Raw genomic sequence first — 17,395 nt, forward strand, 5'->3', positions numbered from 1 at the left:
GGACGATGGCATTTGTTAAGCGCTTACTATGAGCAAAGCACTGTTCTAAAGCGCTGGGGAGGATAGAAGGTGATCAGGTTGTCCCACGTGGGGCTCACAGTCTTAATCCTCATTTTACAGATGAGGGAACTGAGGCACAGAGAATCAATCAATCAATCAATCACATTTATTGAGCGCTTACTGTGTGCAGAGCACTGGACTAAGCGCTTGGGAAGTACAAGTCGGCAACAGAGAAGCTAGGTGACTTTCCCAAGGCCACACAGCTGACAACTGGTGGAGCCAGAATTTGAACCCATGACCTCTGACTCCCAAGCCCGTGATTTTTCCACTGAGCCACGCTGCTACTTCATGCGTTATGCACGTCAGTCAGTCAGTCAGCAGGTCAGTCATATTTATTGAGTGCTTATTGTGTGCAGAGCACTATACTAAGCGCTTGGGAGAATACAATATGGCAATATGACAGGCACATTCCCTAGCCACAAGGAGCTTACAGTCTAGAAGGGGAGACAGACATTAATATAAAGAAATTAATGACAGATATGCACATAAGTGCTGTGGGCTGGGAGGGGGAATAAAGGGAGCAAGTCAGGGTGATGCGGAAGGGAGTTGAAGAAAATGAAGTGGGCTTAGTCAGGGAAGGCCCTCTTGGAAGAGATGTGCCTTCAGTTATTATTATTATTAGACACAGTCCTTGTCCTCAAGGAGCTTGCGGTCTAGTCGGTGACTGAGGACGAAGACCCGACCAATTGGAGTTCATTCGAGCAGTGTCCAGTTCAGTGCGAAGTGTGATGGGAACAAGGTTGGGGGGGTACCAGGTTGCCGGTTTGCCCAGGCAGCCGGGGGTGGCTCCCTTTGACCCCTGAGCCCCCGTTTCCCCTTATCGCTCTACTCGCCATCCTGGCATGGGACGGAGCTGGGCACAGAGAGCGGGTCCGGAGTCCGGATCCCGGCCCCCTGCTAAGCTGAACTGGGGCCAAGGAACCGGGAGTTGGAACATCCCGGTTCCATCCAGGAGGAGCTGCACGGACTAGTGGCAACAGCCCGGGCTTGGGAGTCAGAGGACGTGAGTTCTCATCCTGGCTCGGCCACTTGTCTGCTGTGTGACCTTGGGAAAGTCATTTTGCTCCTCTGTGCCTCAGTGACCTCATCTGTAAAAATGGGGCTGAAGACTGTGAGCCCCTTGTGGGACAAACTGATTACCTTGTAACTACCCCAGCGCTCACAACAGTGTTTGGTACGTAATAAGCATTTTTAAAATACCAACATTATTATTATTATTATCCGTTGCCCTTTCTAGGCTCCTGGTTTCGGGCCTCTTTCAAAGACTTCTTTCGCTGCGTTGGGGCGATGGCTAGGTTCTCCAGACCCCCGTCCCTTCCCTCTCGCCCCTCAACGGAGACCCCCAGCGGGACCCTGAAGGAGAAGGTCACTGTCCGGCCCCTGGGGCAGGCTTTCTGCTGAGGAGTTCTCCAAGTTCTCCGGGTCCAAGGAAGCCAGGGAGCCGGCAAAGCCCAGACCCAGACCCAAGTCGGTGTCCCACCCCCTGCCACCTAAGAGCCACCAGCTGCCCCGCTAGCCTCCGGCTGGGAAGGGGTTTCCTGTCGGTTACATAGATGTAGACAGGGCAGGGAGGGGGTCTCCCCTGGGGGGCAGAGGATGGAGGCTGTGGTGAGCGGGGGTTGGTGGGGGGTGATGGCGGGTGGTGGGGAGGGAGAGGAATTCATTCACACACTTCGAACTGAACAGGTGCCTGGTTCAGCTGGGTGAAATGAGGACATCCCTCCCTGCCCCCTTCTCTCTGCTTGGAGGTCTCAAGGGCCTCAGGGGTGGGGCCTTGGCAGGACAGGACAGGGCACGGCAGGGCAAGGGAAGGTGGCGGAAAAGTGAAAACCCAGACTAGGCCCCGGGCAGCGGGGATGGGGGAGGAGGGAGGAAACAGTTCAGCTCAGTGTCTCCCAACCCTCAGGCAGGATGTTTCTTCCTCATCATCAGCAGTGGTCTTTTCTGAGCAGTTACTGCGTGCAGAGCAATCAATCCATCAATCAATCAATCATATTTATTGAGTGCTTACTGTGTGCAGAGCACTGTACTAAGCGCTTGGGAAGTACAAGTTGGCAATATATAGAGACGGTTCCTACCCAACAGTGGGCTCACAGTCTAGAAGGGGGAGACAGAGAAGAAAACAAAACATATTAGCAAAATAAAATAAATAGAATAGATATGTACAACTACTCTACTAAAATAAATAAATAGAGTAATAAATACGTACAAACATATATACATATATACAGGTGCTGTGGGGAAGGGAAGGAGGTAAGGCGGGGGGATGGAGGGGGGAGGTGGGGGAGAAGAAGGAGGGGGCTTAATCTGGGAAGGCCTCCTGGAGGAGGTGAGCTCTCAGTAGGGCCTTGAAGGGAGGAAGAGAGCTAGCTTGGCGGATGTGGGGAGGGAGGGCATTCCAGGCCAGGGGGATGATGTGGGCCGGGGGTCGACAGCAGGACAGGCGAGAACGAGGCACGGTGAGGAGATTAGCATTAGAGGAGCTGAGGGTGAGGTCTGGGCTGGAGAAGGAGAGAAGGGAGGTGAGGTAGGAGGGGGTGAGGTGATGGACAGCCTTGAAGTCCAGGGTGAGGAGTTTTTGCCTGATGCGTAGGTTGATTGGTAGCCACTGGAGATTTTTGAGGAGGGGAGTAACATGCCCAGAGCGTTTCTGGACAAAGACAATCTGGGCAGCGGCATGAAGTATGGATTGAAGTGGGGGGAGACAAAAGGATGGGAGATCAGAAAGGAGGCTGATAGAGTAGTCCAGACAGGATAGGATGAGAGCTTGAACGAGCAGGGTAGCGGTTTGATTGGAGAGGAAAGGGCGGATCTTGGCAATGTTGCAGAGCTGAGACCAGCAGGTTTTGGTGACGGCCTGGATGTGAGGGGTGAACGAGAGAGCACAGTTGAGGATGACACCAAGGTTTCAGGCTTGTGAGATGGGAAGGATGGTAGTGCCGTCAACAGTGATGGGAAAGTCAGGGAGAGGGCAGGGTTTGGAAGGGAAGACAAGGAGTTCAGTCTTGGACATGCTGAGTTTTAGGTGGCAGGTAGACATCCATGAGGAGATGTCCTGAAGGCAGGAGGAGATGTGAACCTGCAGGGAGGGGGAGAGAGCAGGGGCAGAGATGTAGATTTGGGTGTCATCAGTGTAGAGATGATAGTTGAAGCCGTGGGAGCGAATGAGGTCACCAAGGGAGTGAGTGTAGATCGAGAACAGAAGGGGACCAAGAACTGAACCTGGACTAACCCAGAGCTAGTCCAGAGCACTGGACTAAACACTTGGGAGAGTACAATACAACAGTTGGTAGACACATGCCTTGCCCACAGACAGCTTACAGTCTACAAGGTGTTTAGAACCACCATCGCTTGCTGTAATTTCTGCCCAGGTCCTTCCCAAACTGACCCCTGCAACAGAAGCAGCGTGACCTAGTGGCAAGAGCAAGGGCTCAGGATTCAAAATAATAATAATAACATTTATAAAGCACTTACTATGTGCAAAGCACTATTCTAAGCGCTGGGGAGGTTACAAGGTGATCAGGTTGTCCCACAGGGGGCTCGCAGTCTTAATCCCCATTTTACAGATGAGGTAACTGAGGCACAGAGAAGTTAAGTGACTTGCCCAAAGTCACACAGCTGACAATTGGCGGAGCCAGGATTTGAACCCATGACCTCTGACTCCAAAGCCCGGGCTCTTTCCATTGAGCCACGCTGCTTCTCAAAAGACATGGGTCCTCGTCCCAGCTCCACCACTTGTCTGCTGTGTGACCTTGGGCAAATCACTTCACTTTTTGTGCCTCAGTTACCTCACCTGTAAAATGGGGATTAAGACTGAGAGCCCCACGTGGGACAACCTGATTACCTTGTGCCTACCCCAGTGCTTAGAAAAGTGCTTGGCACATAGTAAGCACTTGAATATTATAATTATTATTATTATTGCTATTATTGAGTATTCAGGCCCCTGAGGCACTAGTCAATCAGTCAGTGTTGTGTGCAGAGCACTATAATAAGCATTTGGGAGAGTACAATATTACAGACATATTCCTAATGCCTTCCTCTTTATATCCTACTCGTTCCTCCTATTGGTAATTGCTTTCAGGGGCCACCTTCCTCTGCTAGGATGGATGCTCCTTGAGGGCAGGGATTTTGTCTTACAACTCTATTGTATTGTACTCTCCCAAGCACTTAGTACAGCGCTCAGCACACGGCAGGTGCTCAGTCAATACAACTGATTGACCGATTACTTCACCTGCAGTTCCCCATCCACTCTCACTGCCCTAGCAGCTAATTCTGTAAGTCTGGTGTCTATTTCTAGTTTTTGCATTTTTCGGTTTTATGCCCTCAGCAGTGGTCCCTTTTTTTAAAAAAATCTAATTGGACATTCATAAATTTTTTTGTCTGCTCTGGTTCCATCTTCCCCCTTGAGACTGTCGGCACCTCAAGAGCTCAGGGACCATGTCTTCTTCCTCAGCCCCTCCCTCAGGTGCCCAGTACACTACTCGTGTGTGTGTGTGTGTGTGTGTGTGTGTGTGTGTGTGTGTGTGTGCATGCATATGTCCTGTCTTCCCCCCTCAGACTGTCAGCCCAAGGGCAAGACTATATATTCTCTTCCTCTTTCCTCTTTTTCTCCAGTGCCTAGTGGGAAGAGAGGGGAGAGAGAGAGTGTGTGTGTGTGTCCTATTTTCCTCCCTCAGGCTGTCAGCCCAAGGGCAAGACTGTGTATTTTCCATCCTCTTTCCTCTTTTCATACAGTGCCTAGTGGAAAGAGAGAGGAGAAAGAGAGAGAGTGTGTGTCCTATTTTCCCCCCCTCAGACTGTCAGCCCAAGGGCAAGACTATGTATTCTCTTCCTCTTTCCTCTTTTTCTCCAGTGCCTAGTGGGAAGAGAGAAGAGAGAGAGTGTGTGTGTGTGTCCTATTTTCCCCCCTCAGGCTGTCAGCCCAAGGGCAAGACTGGGTATTTTCCATCCTCTTTCCTCTTTTCATACAGTGCCTAGTGGAAAGAGAGAGGAGAAAGAGAGAGAGTGTGTGTCCTATTTTCCCCCCTCAGACTGTCAGCCCAAGGGCAAGACTACGTATTCTCTTCCTCTTTCCTCTTTTTCTCCAGTGCCTAGTGGGAAGAGAGAAAAGACAGAGAGTGTGTGTGTGTCCTATTTTCCCCCCTCAGGCTGTCAGCCCAAGGGCAAGACTGTGCATTTTCCATCTTCTTTCCTCTTTTCATACAGTGCCTAGTGGAAAGAGAGAGGAGAAAGAGAGAGAGTGTGTGTCCTATTTTCCCCCCTCAGACTGTCAGCCCAAGGGCAAGACTGTGTATTTTCCATCCTCTTCCCTCTTTTCATACAGTGCCTAGTGGAGAGAGAGAGAGAGTGTGTCCTATTTTTCCCCCTCAGACTGTCAGCCCAAGGGCAAGACTGGGTATTCTCCTTCTTCTTTTCTCTTCTCCTCCAGTGCCTAGTGGAGGGAGAGAGGGGAGAGAGAGAGAAGAGAGGGAGAAGAGAGTGTCCCGTTTTCCCCCCCAGACACTCAGCTCCAGGGTAAGATTGTGTATTTTCCATCCTCTTTCCTCTTCTCATACAGTTCCTAGTTGGGGGAGAGAGAGAGAGATAAAGAGAGATAGTGTGTGTGTGTGTGTGTGTGTGTGTGTGTGTGTGTGTGTGTGTGTGTCCTTTTTCCCCCCTTCAGACTCCCAGCCCAAGGGCAAGACTGTGTATTCTCCTTCCCCTTTCCTCTTTTCCTCCAGTGCCTAGTGGAGAGAGGAGAGAGACAAGAGAGAGAGATAGAGAGGGAGAGAGACAGAGTGTTGTGTGTGTATATGTGCATGTGTTCCGTTTCACCCCTTCAGGCTGTGAACTCCTGCAGGTCACAGACTCTGCCGCCTCCCTCTCGAGGAATCCCACGGGACCCAGCCCAGGGTCTGCGAGTCCGGGGAGCTCAGCACAGGAGCCCAGGGTCTGTGGGTCGAGGGAGCTCAGCACAGGCGGCTGCCTGCGATGTTCATGATGGTGATGTTCATGACGGTGGCGATGGGCTAACAGTGGCAGTGTCAGTGTGGACTACCCCGGCGGAGGGGCCGATCAGTTTGGTTAGGAAACCAGGGCAGCCTTCCTGGAGGCTGTGTGTTGGGGGAGCAGGCTGCAGAGCTGGGGAGCTTGGGGCTTCCAAGACCACAGTGAGGGAAAGGGGGCCCGTTGGCCACCGGGCCGCAGGAGGGGCGGCCAACCCCATCTCTTGCAGCCGAGCCGTTGTGACATCTGCCCTCTGGGCTGGTGGGACCCGGCCGGCCCTGTCCGAGCCGAGGCGGAGAGGACACCTCCAGGGGTGGCCACTGATCCCACCATTATGAACCGGGCAGGAAATACCCAGCTCCCAAGAGGGGACCAGAAGGAGGGAGTCTTCGGTTTTGTCTCCCCCTTTTAGACTGTGAGCCCACTGTTGGGTAGGGACTGTCTCTATATGTTGCCAATTTGTACTTCCCAAGCGCTTAGTACAGTGCTCTGAACACAGTAAGAGCTCAATAAATACGATTGATGATGATGATGATGATGAGGGAGTTGATCGCCAGACCAGGCTTGGGATGGGGTGGCCCTTTTCTCAGATGAACTGTGGCCTGGCTCATCATGAGAACTCCCCAGAGGCAGCCAGCCCGAGAGCCCCAACGGCGGCTGCTCAGGGAGAGAAGGAGAGGCTCATCGGAGAAGGGAAAGGAAGAGGAAAACATACAAGGATGACACACAAATTTGTGAAGAGCTCCATATTTTTTACCCTCTAGACTGTAAGCTCCTTGTGGGCAGAGACTGTGTCTACCAACTCTGCTGAATTGAACTCTACCGGACACTTAGTACAGTGCTCTGCACACAATCAATCGTATTAAGCTAGCTCTCTTCCTCCCTTCAAGGCCCTACTGAGAGCTCACCTCCTCCAGGAGGCCTTCCCAGACTGAGCCCCTTCTTTCCTCTCCCCCTCATCCCCCTCTCCATCCCCCGCATCTTACCTCCTTCCCTTCCCCACAGCACCTGTATATGTGTATATATGTTTGTACATATTTATTACTCTATTTATTTTACTTGTACATATCTATTCTATTTATTTTATTTTGTTAGTATGTTTGGTTTTGTTCTCTGTCTCCCCCTTTTAGACTGTGAGCCCACTGTTGGGTAGGGACTGTCTCTATATGTTGCCAATTTGTACTTCCCAAGCGCTTAGTACAGTGCTCTGCACATAGTAAGCGCTCAATAAATACGATTGATGATGATGATGATGATTTATTGAGTGCTTACTAGGTGTAGAGCACTCTACTAAGTGCGTGCTTGGGAGAGAATAATATGACAGAATTGGCGGACATGTTCCCGGCCCCTAAGGGGCTCATAGTTTAGAGCGTAAATCACTCAATAAATACCACTGATTAATGATTGATCGAAAGCGAGAGGCAAGAGAGAGGAGAGCAGACAGAAAGGGAAGGAGAGAAAAAGGGTAGAAAAGCAAACAACACAGGGAGGGAAAGTGGGAGAAAAATCAGTAGGACACACAGAAATTGAGACAGGTGACGTAGATTCAGAGGCATTGTCAGACTGAACCATACAGGGACGGAGAGGCAGACATGGGCCTCTTTCAGCCACAGAAACCCCGCAACCCAGAACAAAGTCAGACATGGACGTTCAGACATTCTGAAACACACAAACACCGAGGCACATGAACACATTCAGCAAGAATCACTGACACAGAAACTGCCGACAGACCCAACAGAAAGAAGCAGTGTGGCCTAATGGAAAGGCCAAAGGGCTGAGGAGTCAGAGGGCCCAGGTTCTAACCCCGGCTCTGTCACTTGCCTGCTCTGTGACCTTAGGTAAGTCACTTAACTTCTCTGGGCCTCAGTTTCCTCATCTGTAAAATGGAGATTCAGTACCCGTTCTTTAGACTGCGACTGGCTGAAGTGGGCACTCGACATATGCTTAGTACAGTGCTCTGCACACAGTAAGCGCTCAATAAATACGATTGAATGAATGACTATGCCACTGCTGCTGCTGCTGCTATTACTTCTGTTACTACAAGCAGCGTGGCTCAGTGGCAAGAGCCCGGGCTTAGGAGTCAGAGGTCGTGGGTTCTAATCCCAGCTCCGCCACTTGTCAACTGTGTGACTTTGGGCAAGTCACTTCTCTTCTCTGTGCCTCAGTTACCTCATCTCTAAAATGGGGATTAAGACTGTGAGCCCCACGTGGGACAACCTGATTATCTTGTATCTGCCCCACTGCTTGGCACATAGTAAGCGCTTAACAAATACCATCGTTATTATTAATTCATTCAGTCATATTTATTGAGCGCGTACTGTGTGCAAAGTACTGTACCAAGCACTTGGGAGAGTACAATATAACAATAAACAGACACATTCCCTTAAACTGCTACATCTACTGACAGCTCACCTACTCCAGGAGGCCTTCCCAGACTGAGCCCCTTCCTTCCTCTCCCTCTCATCCCCCTCTCCATCCCCCCATCTTACCTCCTTCCCTTCCCTACAGCACTTGTATATATGTATATATGTATATATGTTTGTACATACTTGTTACTCTATTTATTTATTTATTTATTTTACTTGTACATATCTATTCTATTTATTTTATTTTGTTAGTATGTTTGGTTTTGTTCTCTGTCTCCCTCTTTTAGACTGTGAGCCCACTGTTGAGTAGGGACTGTCTCTATATGTTGCCAACTTGTACTTCCCAAGCGCTTAGTACAATGCTCTGCACACAGTAAGCGCTCAATAAATATGATTGATGATCTACTAAGTCCTAATGCTAAAACCATCAAGCCACTCCCTTTCTGTATCAATCAATCTAAGCCCTTCTTTTCCTCTGCTCCCCCTCCCCTCCCCATCCCTCCCTCTGCTCTACTCCCCCCACCCACAGCACTTGTGTATATACGTACATATTTATTATTCTATTTATTTATATTGATGATGTGTATATATCTATAATTGTATTTATTTATATTGAAGCTATTGATGCCTGTTTACTTGTTTTGATGCCTGCCTCCCCCCCCTTCTAGACTGTGAGCCTGTTGTGGGCTGGGATTGTCTCTATTTGTTGGTGAATTGCTCCTCCTCCCCTCCCCATCGCCCCTGTTCCCTCCCTCTACTCTACCCACTCTCCCCCAACAGCACTGGTGTATATTTGTACATATTTATTACTCTATTTTACTAATGATGTGCATATAGCTATAAAATTCTATTTATCTATTTTGATGATATTGATGCCTGTCTACTTGTTTGGTTTTGTTGTCTGTCTCCCCCGTCTATACTGTGAGCCCGTTGTTGGGTAGGGATTGTCTCTATCTGTTGCCGAATTGTACTTTCCAAGAGCTTAGTACAGTGCTCTGCACACAATAAGTGCTCAATAAATACAATTGAATGAATGAATGAATGAATAAACTTTAAGCTCGTTCTGGGCAGGGAGTGTGATTCTATTCATTCATTCAAGCACTTAAATATTGTTATTAATATTATCAATCAATGGTATTTACTGAGCACTTACTGTGTGCAGAACGCTGTACTAAGTGCTTGGGAAAATACTGTACAAAAGAGTTGGTAGACACGATCCCTTCCTAGGATCAATCGATGGTTATTTATTGAGCTCTTATTATTATTATTACTATCATTATCACATTTGTGAAAGCTTATTATGTGCCAAGCACAGTTCTAAGCACTGGGGTAGATACAAGTTAATCAGGTTGGACACAGTTCCCATCCCTCATGAGACTTACAGTCTACAGAGCATTGTACTAAAGCACTTAGAAAAGTACAATACGATAGAGTCAGTCCCTGTCCACTGTCAATTAAACAGTGGCATTTACTGAATGTTTACGTTGTGCAGATTACTATACTAAGCACTTGGGAAAGTATAATATAATAGAGCTTGTAGACAAGATCCCTTCACACCATCAATCAGTGATGTGTATTGAGCACTTACTGTATGCAGAGCACTGTACTAAGTGCTTAGGAGAGTACAATAAGGTAGAGTTGGTAGACCTGATTCCTGCCCACAAGGAGCAAACAGTCTACAGCCTCCTCCTCCTCCTCCTCCTTCTCCTACTACTGTACGCTAATCCCACCCTCCCGGGGGGAGGAAAGGGATCAGACACTCAATATTCATTCATTCAATTGTATTTATTGAGCGCTTACTGTGTGCAGAGCACTGTACTAAGCACTGGGGTGGATACAAGCAAATCAGGTTGGACACAGTCCCCGTCCCAAGTTGGGTTCAAAGTCTCTCTCCCCATTTTACCGGTGAGGGAACCAAGGCACAGAGAAGTGACTTACACAGGGTCTCTCAGCTGTCCGGAGGCAGAGCTGGGATTAGAATCTATGACCTTTTGACTCCCAAACCCATGTTCTTTCCATTACACTAGAGAAGCAGCATGGCTCAGTGGAAAGAGCACGGGCTTGGGAGTCAGAGGTCATGGGTTCTAATCCTGCTCCACCACTTATCGGCTGTGTGACTTGGGGCAAGTCACTTTACTTCTCTGAGTCTCAGTTGCCTCATCTGTAAAATGGGGATTAAGACTGTGAGCCCCACGTGGGTCAACCTGATCACCTTGTATCCCCCCAGCGCTTAGAACAGTGCTTTGCACATAGTAAGTGCTTAACAAATACCATCATCATCATTATTATTGTTATTATTATTATTGCACTATGCTCCTTCTGCTTCTACTGCTGCTAGCCAGTGGGAAGGGCTATTAGCCTCCAGGGGTATCTTCCAGACCTTGGATTTTAGGATTCTTAATGGTGAGGGTGCAAGGGGAACTGAGTTTTTTACAGAGTGTCCAGCTCTGAGGGGTCTTCCCATACCAGCCACCCGTCCTCCCGGGCCCCCTCACTCAACATAATCCATCCCTGCTGGGTGAAATCTGGGAATGCAAAAAACCCTCCAAAGTGTTTGATTTTCCCAAAGGAATTTCCTTTAATGTGGCTCATTTCTCTGCCAAGGAATTCAGAAATCTGCCCTCCCTGGGCCAGAGGTGAACTGTGGTGGTTTGATTTCCCAGGAACTCTTCCGTTTCCTCCTCTGCATAGCCTTCTCAACCTCTCCTCCCTCTTCCTGCTACTCCTCACTCACCCCACCATCCCTCCCAGAAAGGCTGGTAAGGTTGGGATCGTTTGGATCTAGGGCAGCTCTGTGAGAGAAGCTCAGGGATTATCCCTTCCTAGGAGTTAGACAGGGCTAATAATAATAATAATTCTGATAATAAGTGGATTATTTGTCAAGGACTTTCTAAAATAATCGGAATTGTGGTATTTGCTCAGTGCTTTTATTTGTTAAGCACTTAAATAATGATGGCATTTGTTAAGCACTTACTACGCAAAGCACTGTTCTAAGTGCTGGAGGGGATACAAGGTGATCTGGTTGTCCCACGTGGGGCTCACAGTCTTAATCCCCATTTTACAGATGAGGTAACTGAGGCCCAGAGAAGTTAAGTGACTTGCCCTAAGTCACCCAGCTGACAAGTGGCGGAGCCGGGATTAGAACCCATGACCTCTGACTCCCAAGCCCGGGATCTTTCCACTGAGCCACCCTGCTTCTCACACTTACTATGTTCCAGGCAATGTTCTAAGCACAAAGAAATCAGGTTAAACCCAGTCCATGTCCCACATGGGGCTTCCAGTCATAATCCCCATTTTACAGGTGAGGTAACTGAGGCCCAGAGAAGTGAAGTCAACTGCCCAAGGTCACACAGCAGACAAGTGGCAGAGCCAGGATGAGAACACAGGTCCTACTGACTCTCAGAACCGGGCTCTATCCACCATCATCATCAATCGTATTTATTGAGCGTTTACTGTGTGCAGAGCACTGTACTAAGCGCTTGGGAAGTACAAGTTGGCAACACCAGGCCACACTGTCTCTTTATGTCAAACACTGGATTAATGCTGGGGTAGAGACAAGATAATCAGGTCCCACATGGGGTTCACTGTCCACATAGAAGGGAGATTGAATCCCCATTTTGTAGATGAGGGAACTGAGGCATAGGGAAGTGAAGCAATTTGCCTAAGGTCACACAGCAGACAATTGGAATTGGAACCCAGGTTCTCTGACTCTCAAGCCCATGCTCTTTCCAATAGGCCACACTGCTTCTCATGGTGCTGGTCTATATGTGCCAAGCATTGCATTGAGTGCTTTAGTTGTTAGAATATAAAAGCCCAGACACAGTGCCTGTCCTATGTGGGACTCACAATCTATTTACTTATTTTTGCTGTTGTTTTTCTGTATTTACCCCCTTCTTTTCCGATGTGCCCTGTGGTCTACTCTGCCCACTTCCCCTGCCACCCTGAGACTGTAAACTCAGTGTGGGCAGGGAATGTGTCTGCTTATTGTTATATTGTATTCTTCCCATTGCTTAGTTCAATCTTGTGCACACAGTAAGAAGAAATACAATTGACTGATGGACTGTGGTATCTGTTAAGCACTTACTATTCGTGCCAAGATAATCTGGCTTAGTGGAAAGAGCACGGGTTTGGGAGTCAGAGGTCGTGGGTTCTAATCCCAGCTCCACCACTTGACAGCTGTGTGACTTTGGGCAAGTCACTAAAATTATCTGTGCCTCAGCTACCTCATCTGTAAAATGGGGATTAAGACTGTGGGCCCCTTGTGGGACAACCTGATTACCTTGTATCTACCCCAATGCTTGGCACATAGTAAGCGCTTAACAAATACGATTATTATTATTATTATTATTATTATTATTATTATTGGCAGAGAATGTATCTGCTTGTTGTTATATCGCATTCTCCCCAGGGCTTAGTTCAATCTCATGCACACAGTAAGCACTCAATAAATATGACTGACCAACAGACTGTGGTATCTGTGGTACTGACTGACAGATTGTGCGGCTCACAGCCTACAGGGGAGGGAGAATGGGCATTGTATCTCTATTTTACAGATGAGGACCAGAGAAGTTAAGTGACTTGCCCAAGATCACACAGCAGAAAGAGATGGAGCTGGGATTAGGCTTCCAGGCCCATGGTCTTTCCTCTTTCCTCATCTCCCACTGCCTTCTGCATCTCCCTGACTTTCTCCCTTTGCTCTTCCTTCCTTTTCCAGCCCCACAGCACTTATGTATATATATATATATATATATACACATATATGTATATATATCTGTCATTTTACTTATTTGTATTAATGTCTGTCTCCCCGACCCCCTAGGCTGTGAGCTAACTGTGGGCAGGGATTGTCACTCTTTATTGTTGTATTGTACTTTCCCAAGCACTCAGTACGGTTCTCGGCACACAGTTAAGGGCTTAATAAGAGAAGCAGCATGGCTCAGTGGAAAGAGCACGGGCTTTGGAGTCAGAGGTCATGGGTTCAAATCCTGGCTCCGCCAATTGTCAGCTGTGTGACTTTGGGCAAGTCACTTCACTTCTCCGTGCCTCAGTTTCCTCATCTGTAAAATGGGGATTAAGACTGTGAGCCCCCCGTGGGACAACCTGATCACCTTGTAACCTTCCCAGCGCTTAGAACAGTGCTTTGCGCATAGTAAGCACTTAATAAATGCCATCATTATTATTATTTTAATAAATACAACTGAATGAATGAATGGACTGCACTCTCATAATCCCACCCTCCCAATGCTACTGCCTCTGACCAAAAAGAGGAAGGCCCTCCCCTCCCCCCAGACCTCCTTCTCCTCGCCCCTCAGCCCACTCCCCGGCGGTTCATAAAAACCACCTGCACCACTTCTCAAAGGTGATGCAAATGCAGTTGTCTTTGCTTATTAAACTTGTTTATCCACCCATGTGTGGAGAATGGTCCAAATCTCCTCATCTGAAGCATCATCGTTCACACTGCTGTCGACCCCGGGGCAGACTGGAACTCTCAGGGGGCAAGACAACGGTAATAATACTTGTGGTATTTGTTCAATGCTTATTATAAGCCAAGCACTGTACTAAGTGGGATCATTAGATCCCAGGTCCTTCTGATTCCCAGGCCCATGCTCTTTCCACTAGGATGCTTACTCTGTCATCATCATCATCATCATCACCAATAGCATTTATTGAACACTTTCTAATAATAATAATAATAATAATAATGGTATTTGTTAAGTGCTTACTATGTGCCAAACCCTGTTCTAAAGTGCTGGGATAGATACAAGGCTAACAAGATCATCAGGTCCCACATAATAATAATAATGATGGTATTTGTTAAACACTTACGATGTGCAAAGCACTGTTCTAAGCGCTGGGGAGGTTACAAGGTAATCAGGTTGTCCCATTTTTAATCCCCATTTTACAGATGAGGTAACTGAGGCACAGAGAAGTTAAGTGACTTGCCCAAAGTCACACAGCTGACAGTTGGCGGAGCCGGGATTTGAACCCATGACCTCTGACTCCAAAGCCCGGGCTCTGTCCACTAGAACACGCTGTTTCTCGGGGCTCAAGGCTGTAGGTCCTTATTGTCTAAGGATCCCAGTCCCCCCGCCCACCCAAGACAGCTTAATTCACAGAAGTTGATGATGAAGACAACGACAGTTCTGACTCCTCGGCACTACCAGTCAGGATCCTTTCGAAGTGGAGATCCTGCAGCGTTCACGGCAGATACCGGAGACAATTTGATGAACGCCTCAGAATCCAAACCGTTGCATCACTGGTCCGGCCACACGCTCTGAGCCCAAGGGAGTCAGGCAGAGAGTCCTTATCTCTTCAGCGTTCCCAGACTCCTCGGTGGAAAACTGGATTACGGATTATTTTCTTTTCTCAGAAAATTCATCACTTTCTTTAGAAATCTAGGTTTAAGCAGATTGCCTTTTCCATTCTTGCTCAAGACTTTATTGACTGTTTCTTTTCGGGTTAAACTTTAAGGGAAATATTGTCACTGGGTCTGGGATGAATCACCAAAAAACCCCTCTGAGAAAAATTAATCAGGTATGAAACTCCTTGAATTATTTGTTTATATTAATGTCAGTCTCCCACTCTAGAATGTCAGCTAACTGAAGGCAGGGAAAGTGTCTACCAACTCTGTTGTACTTTCCCAAGTGGTTAGTACAGTGTTCTGCACACAGAAAGCGTTCAATAAATATTACTGTTGATGATGATGATAAATGATGATGATGATGATAAATGATGATGATGATGATGATGATGATGATGATGATGATGGAGAAAGCAGGATGGCCTAGTAGAAAAAGCCAGGGCCTGGGTGTCAGATTGGTTCTATTCCCAGCTCGGCTACTTGTCTGCTGTGTGACCTTGGGCAAGTCACTTCACTTCTCTGGGGCTCAGTTACCTCATCTGTAAAATGGGGATTAAGACTGTGAGCCCCATGTGAGACAGGAACTGTGTCTAACCAGATTTGCTTATATCTCTTAGTACAGTGCCTGGCACATAGGAAGCACTTAACAAATACCGCAGTTATGATGATGATGATGATGATTTACCCTATTTGAGTTAGCTCCCAACAGGCCCACTCCTGGCCTTCTACAGATCTCTTCCCTGCCTCAGGACAGGAGGAACGCCAGGCCAGTTAATAATAATCATATTTGTTAAATGCTTATTATGTGCCAGGCACTGTTCTAAGCGCTGGGGTGATACAAGCTAATCAGGTTGGACACAGTCCCTGTCCCCCATGGGGCTCACCATCTTAATCCCCATTTTACAGATGAAGGAACTGAGGCCCAGAAAATTGAAGTGACATGCCCAAGGTCACCCAACAGACAAGTGGCAGAGCCATCATTAGATCCCAGGTCCTTCTGATTCCCAGGCCCATGCTCTTTCCACTAGGATGCTTACTATGTCATCATCATCATCATCACCAATAGCATTTATTGAACACTTTCTAATAATAATAATAATAATGGTATTTGTTAAGTGCTTACTATGTGCCAAGCCCTGTTCTAAAGCGCTGGGATAGAAACAAGGCTAACAGGTTGTTCCATGTGGGGCTCACAGTCTTGATAACCATTTTACAGATGAGGTAACTGAGGCACAGAGAAGTGAAGTGACTTGCCCAAAGTCACACGGCTGACAAGTGGCAGAGCTGGGATTAGAACCCACATCCTCTGATTCCCAAACCCGGGCTCTTTCTACTAAGTCACATTCCCTCCAAAGCTAAGAGTAGTAGTAGTGTTAATAATAATAATAATAGTAATAATGGCATTTGTTAAGTGCTTACTATGTGCCAGGCACTGTACTAAGCCCTGGGGTGGATACAAGCAAATTGTATTGGACACAGTCCCTGTCCCACAAGGGGATCCCAGTCTCAATCCCCATTTTATAGATGAAGTAACTGAGGCCCAGGGAATTGAAGTGACTTGCCCAAGGTCACACAGCAGACAAGTGGTGCAAAACATTGTACTACCCACTTGGGACAGTATAATTTACTTGTTTTGAGGCCTGTCTTCCTCCTTCTAGACCGTGAGCCCATTGTAGGCAGGGATTGTCTCTGTTGCTGAACTGTACTTCCCAAGCGCTTAGTACAGTGCTCTGCACACAATAAGCGCTCAAATAAACACGATTGAATGAATGAATGAATGAATACAAGAGTTGGTAGGCACTTTCCCTACCCACAACCAGCTTATGGTATAGAACGGGAGACGCATGTTAATAGAAATAGATAGTTTATATTATAATGAGGCCCAGAGAAGTGAAGTGACTTGTCCAAGGTCACCCAGAGGACAAGGGGTGGTGCTGGGATTAGAACCCGGGTCCTTGCGAGTCCCAGGCCCGTGCTCTCTCCACTAGGCCTCAGCTGCTTCCCTGGCCAAATTTGAAGCTTCCCAAACTGTCGTGGTTCCAGGCATCCCTGAGCCCCCAAATCCAAAATTCCCACTGTTCATTCATTAGAAAAGCAGTGTGGCTCAGTGGAAAGAACCCAGGCTTGGGAGTCAGAAGTCGTGGGTTCTAATTCTGGCTCCACCACTTGGCAGCTGTGTGACTTTGGGCAAGTCACTTCACTTCTCTGGGCCTCAGTTCCCTCATCTGTGAAATGGGGATGAAGCCTTTCAGCCCCGTGTGGGACAACCTGATCACCTTGTATCCCCCCCTGCATTGCGTAGAACAGGGCTTGGCACATAGTAAGCACTTAACAAATGCCATTATTATTAGAGAAGAAATGTGGCTCAGTGGAAAGAGCCCAGGCTTGGGAGTCAGAGGTCGTGGGTCTGAATCCCAGCTCCTCCACTTGTCAGCTGTGTGACCTTGGGCAAGTCACTTCACTTCTCTGTGCCTCAGTTCCCTCATCTGGAAAATGGGGATGAAGACTGTGAGCTCCACGTGGGACAACCTGATCACCTTGTATCCCCCCGGTGCTTAGAACAGTGTTTGGCATATAGCGCTTAACAAATGCCATCACCATTATTATTATTAGAGAAGCAGCG

This window comes from Tachyglossus aculeatus, chromosome 7 (assembly GCF_015852505.1).
Source record: "Tachyglossus aculeatus isolate mTacAcu1 chromosome 7, mTacAcu1.pri, whole genome shotgun sequence".
Classification (NCBI taxonomy): Eukaryota; Metazoa; Chordata; class Mammalia; order Monotremata; family Tachyglossidae; genus Tachyglossus; species Tachyglossus aculeatus.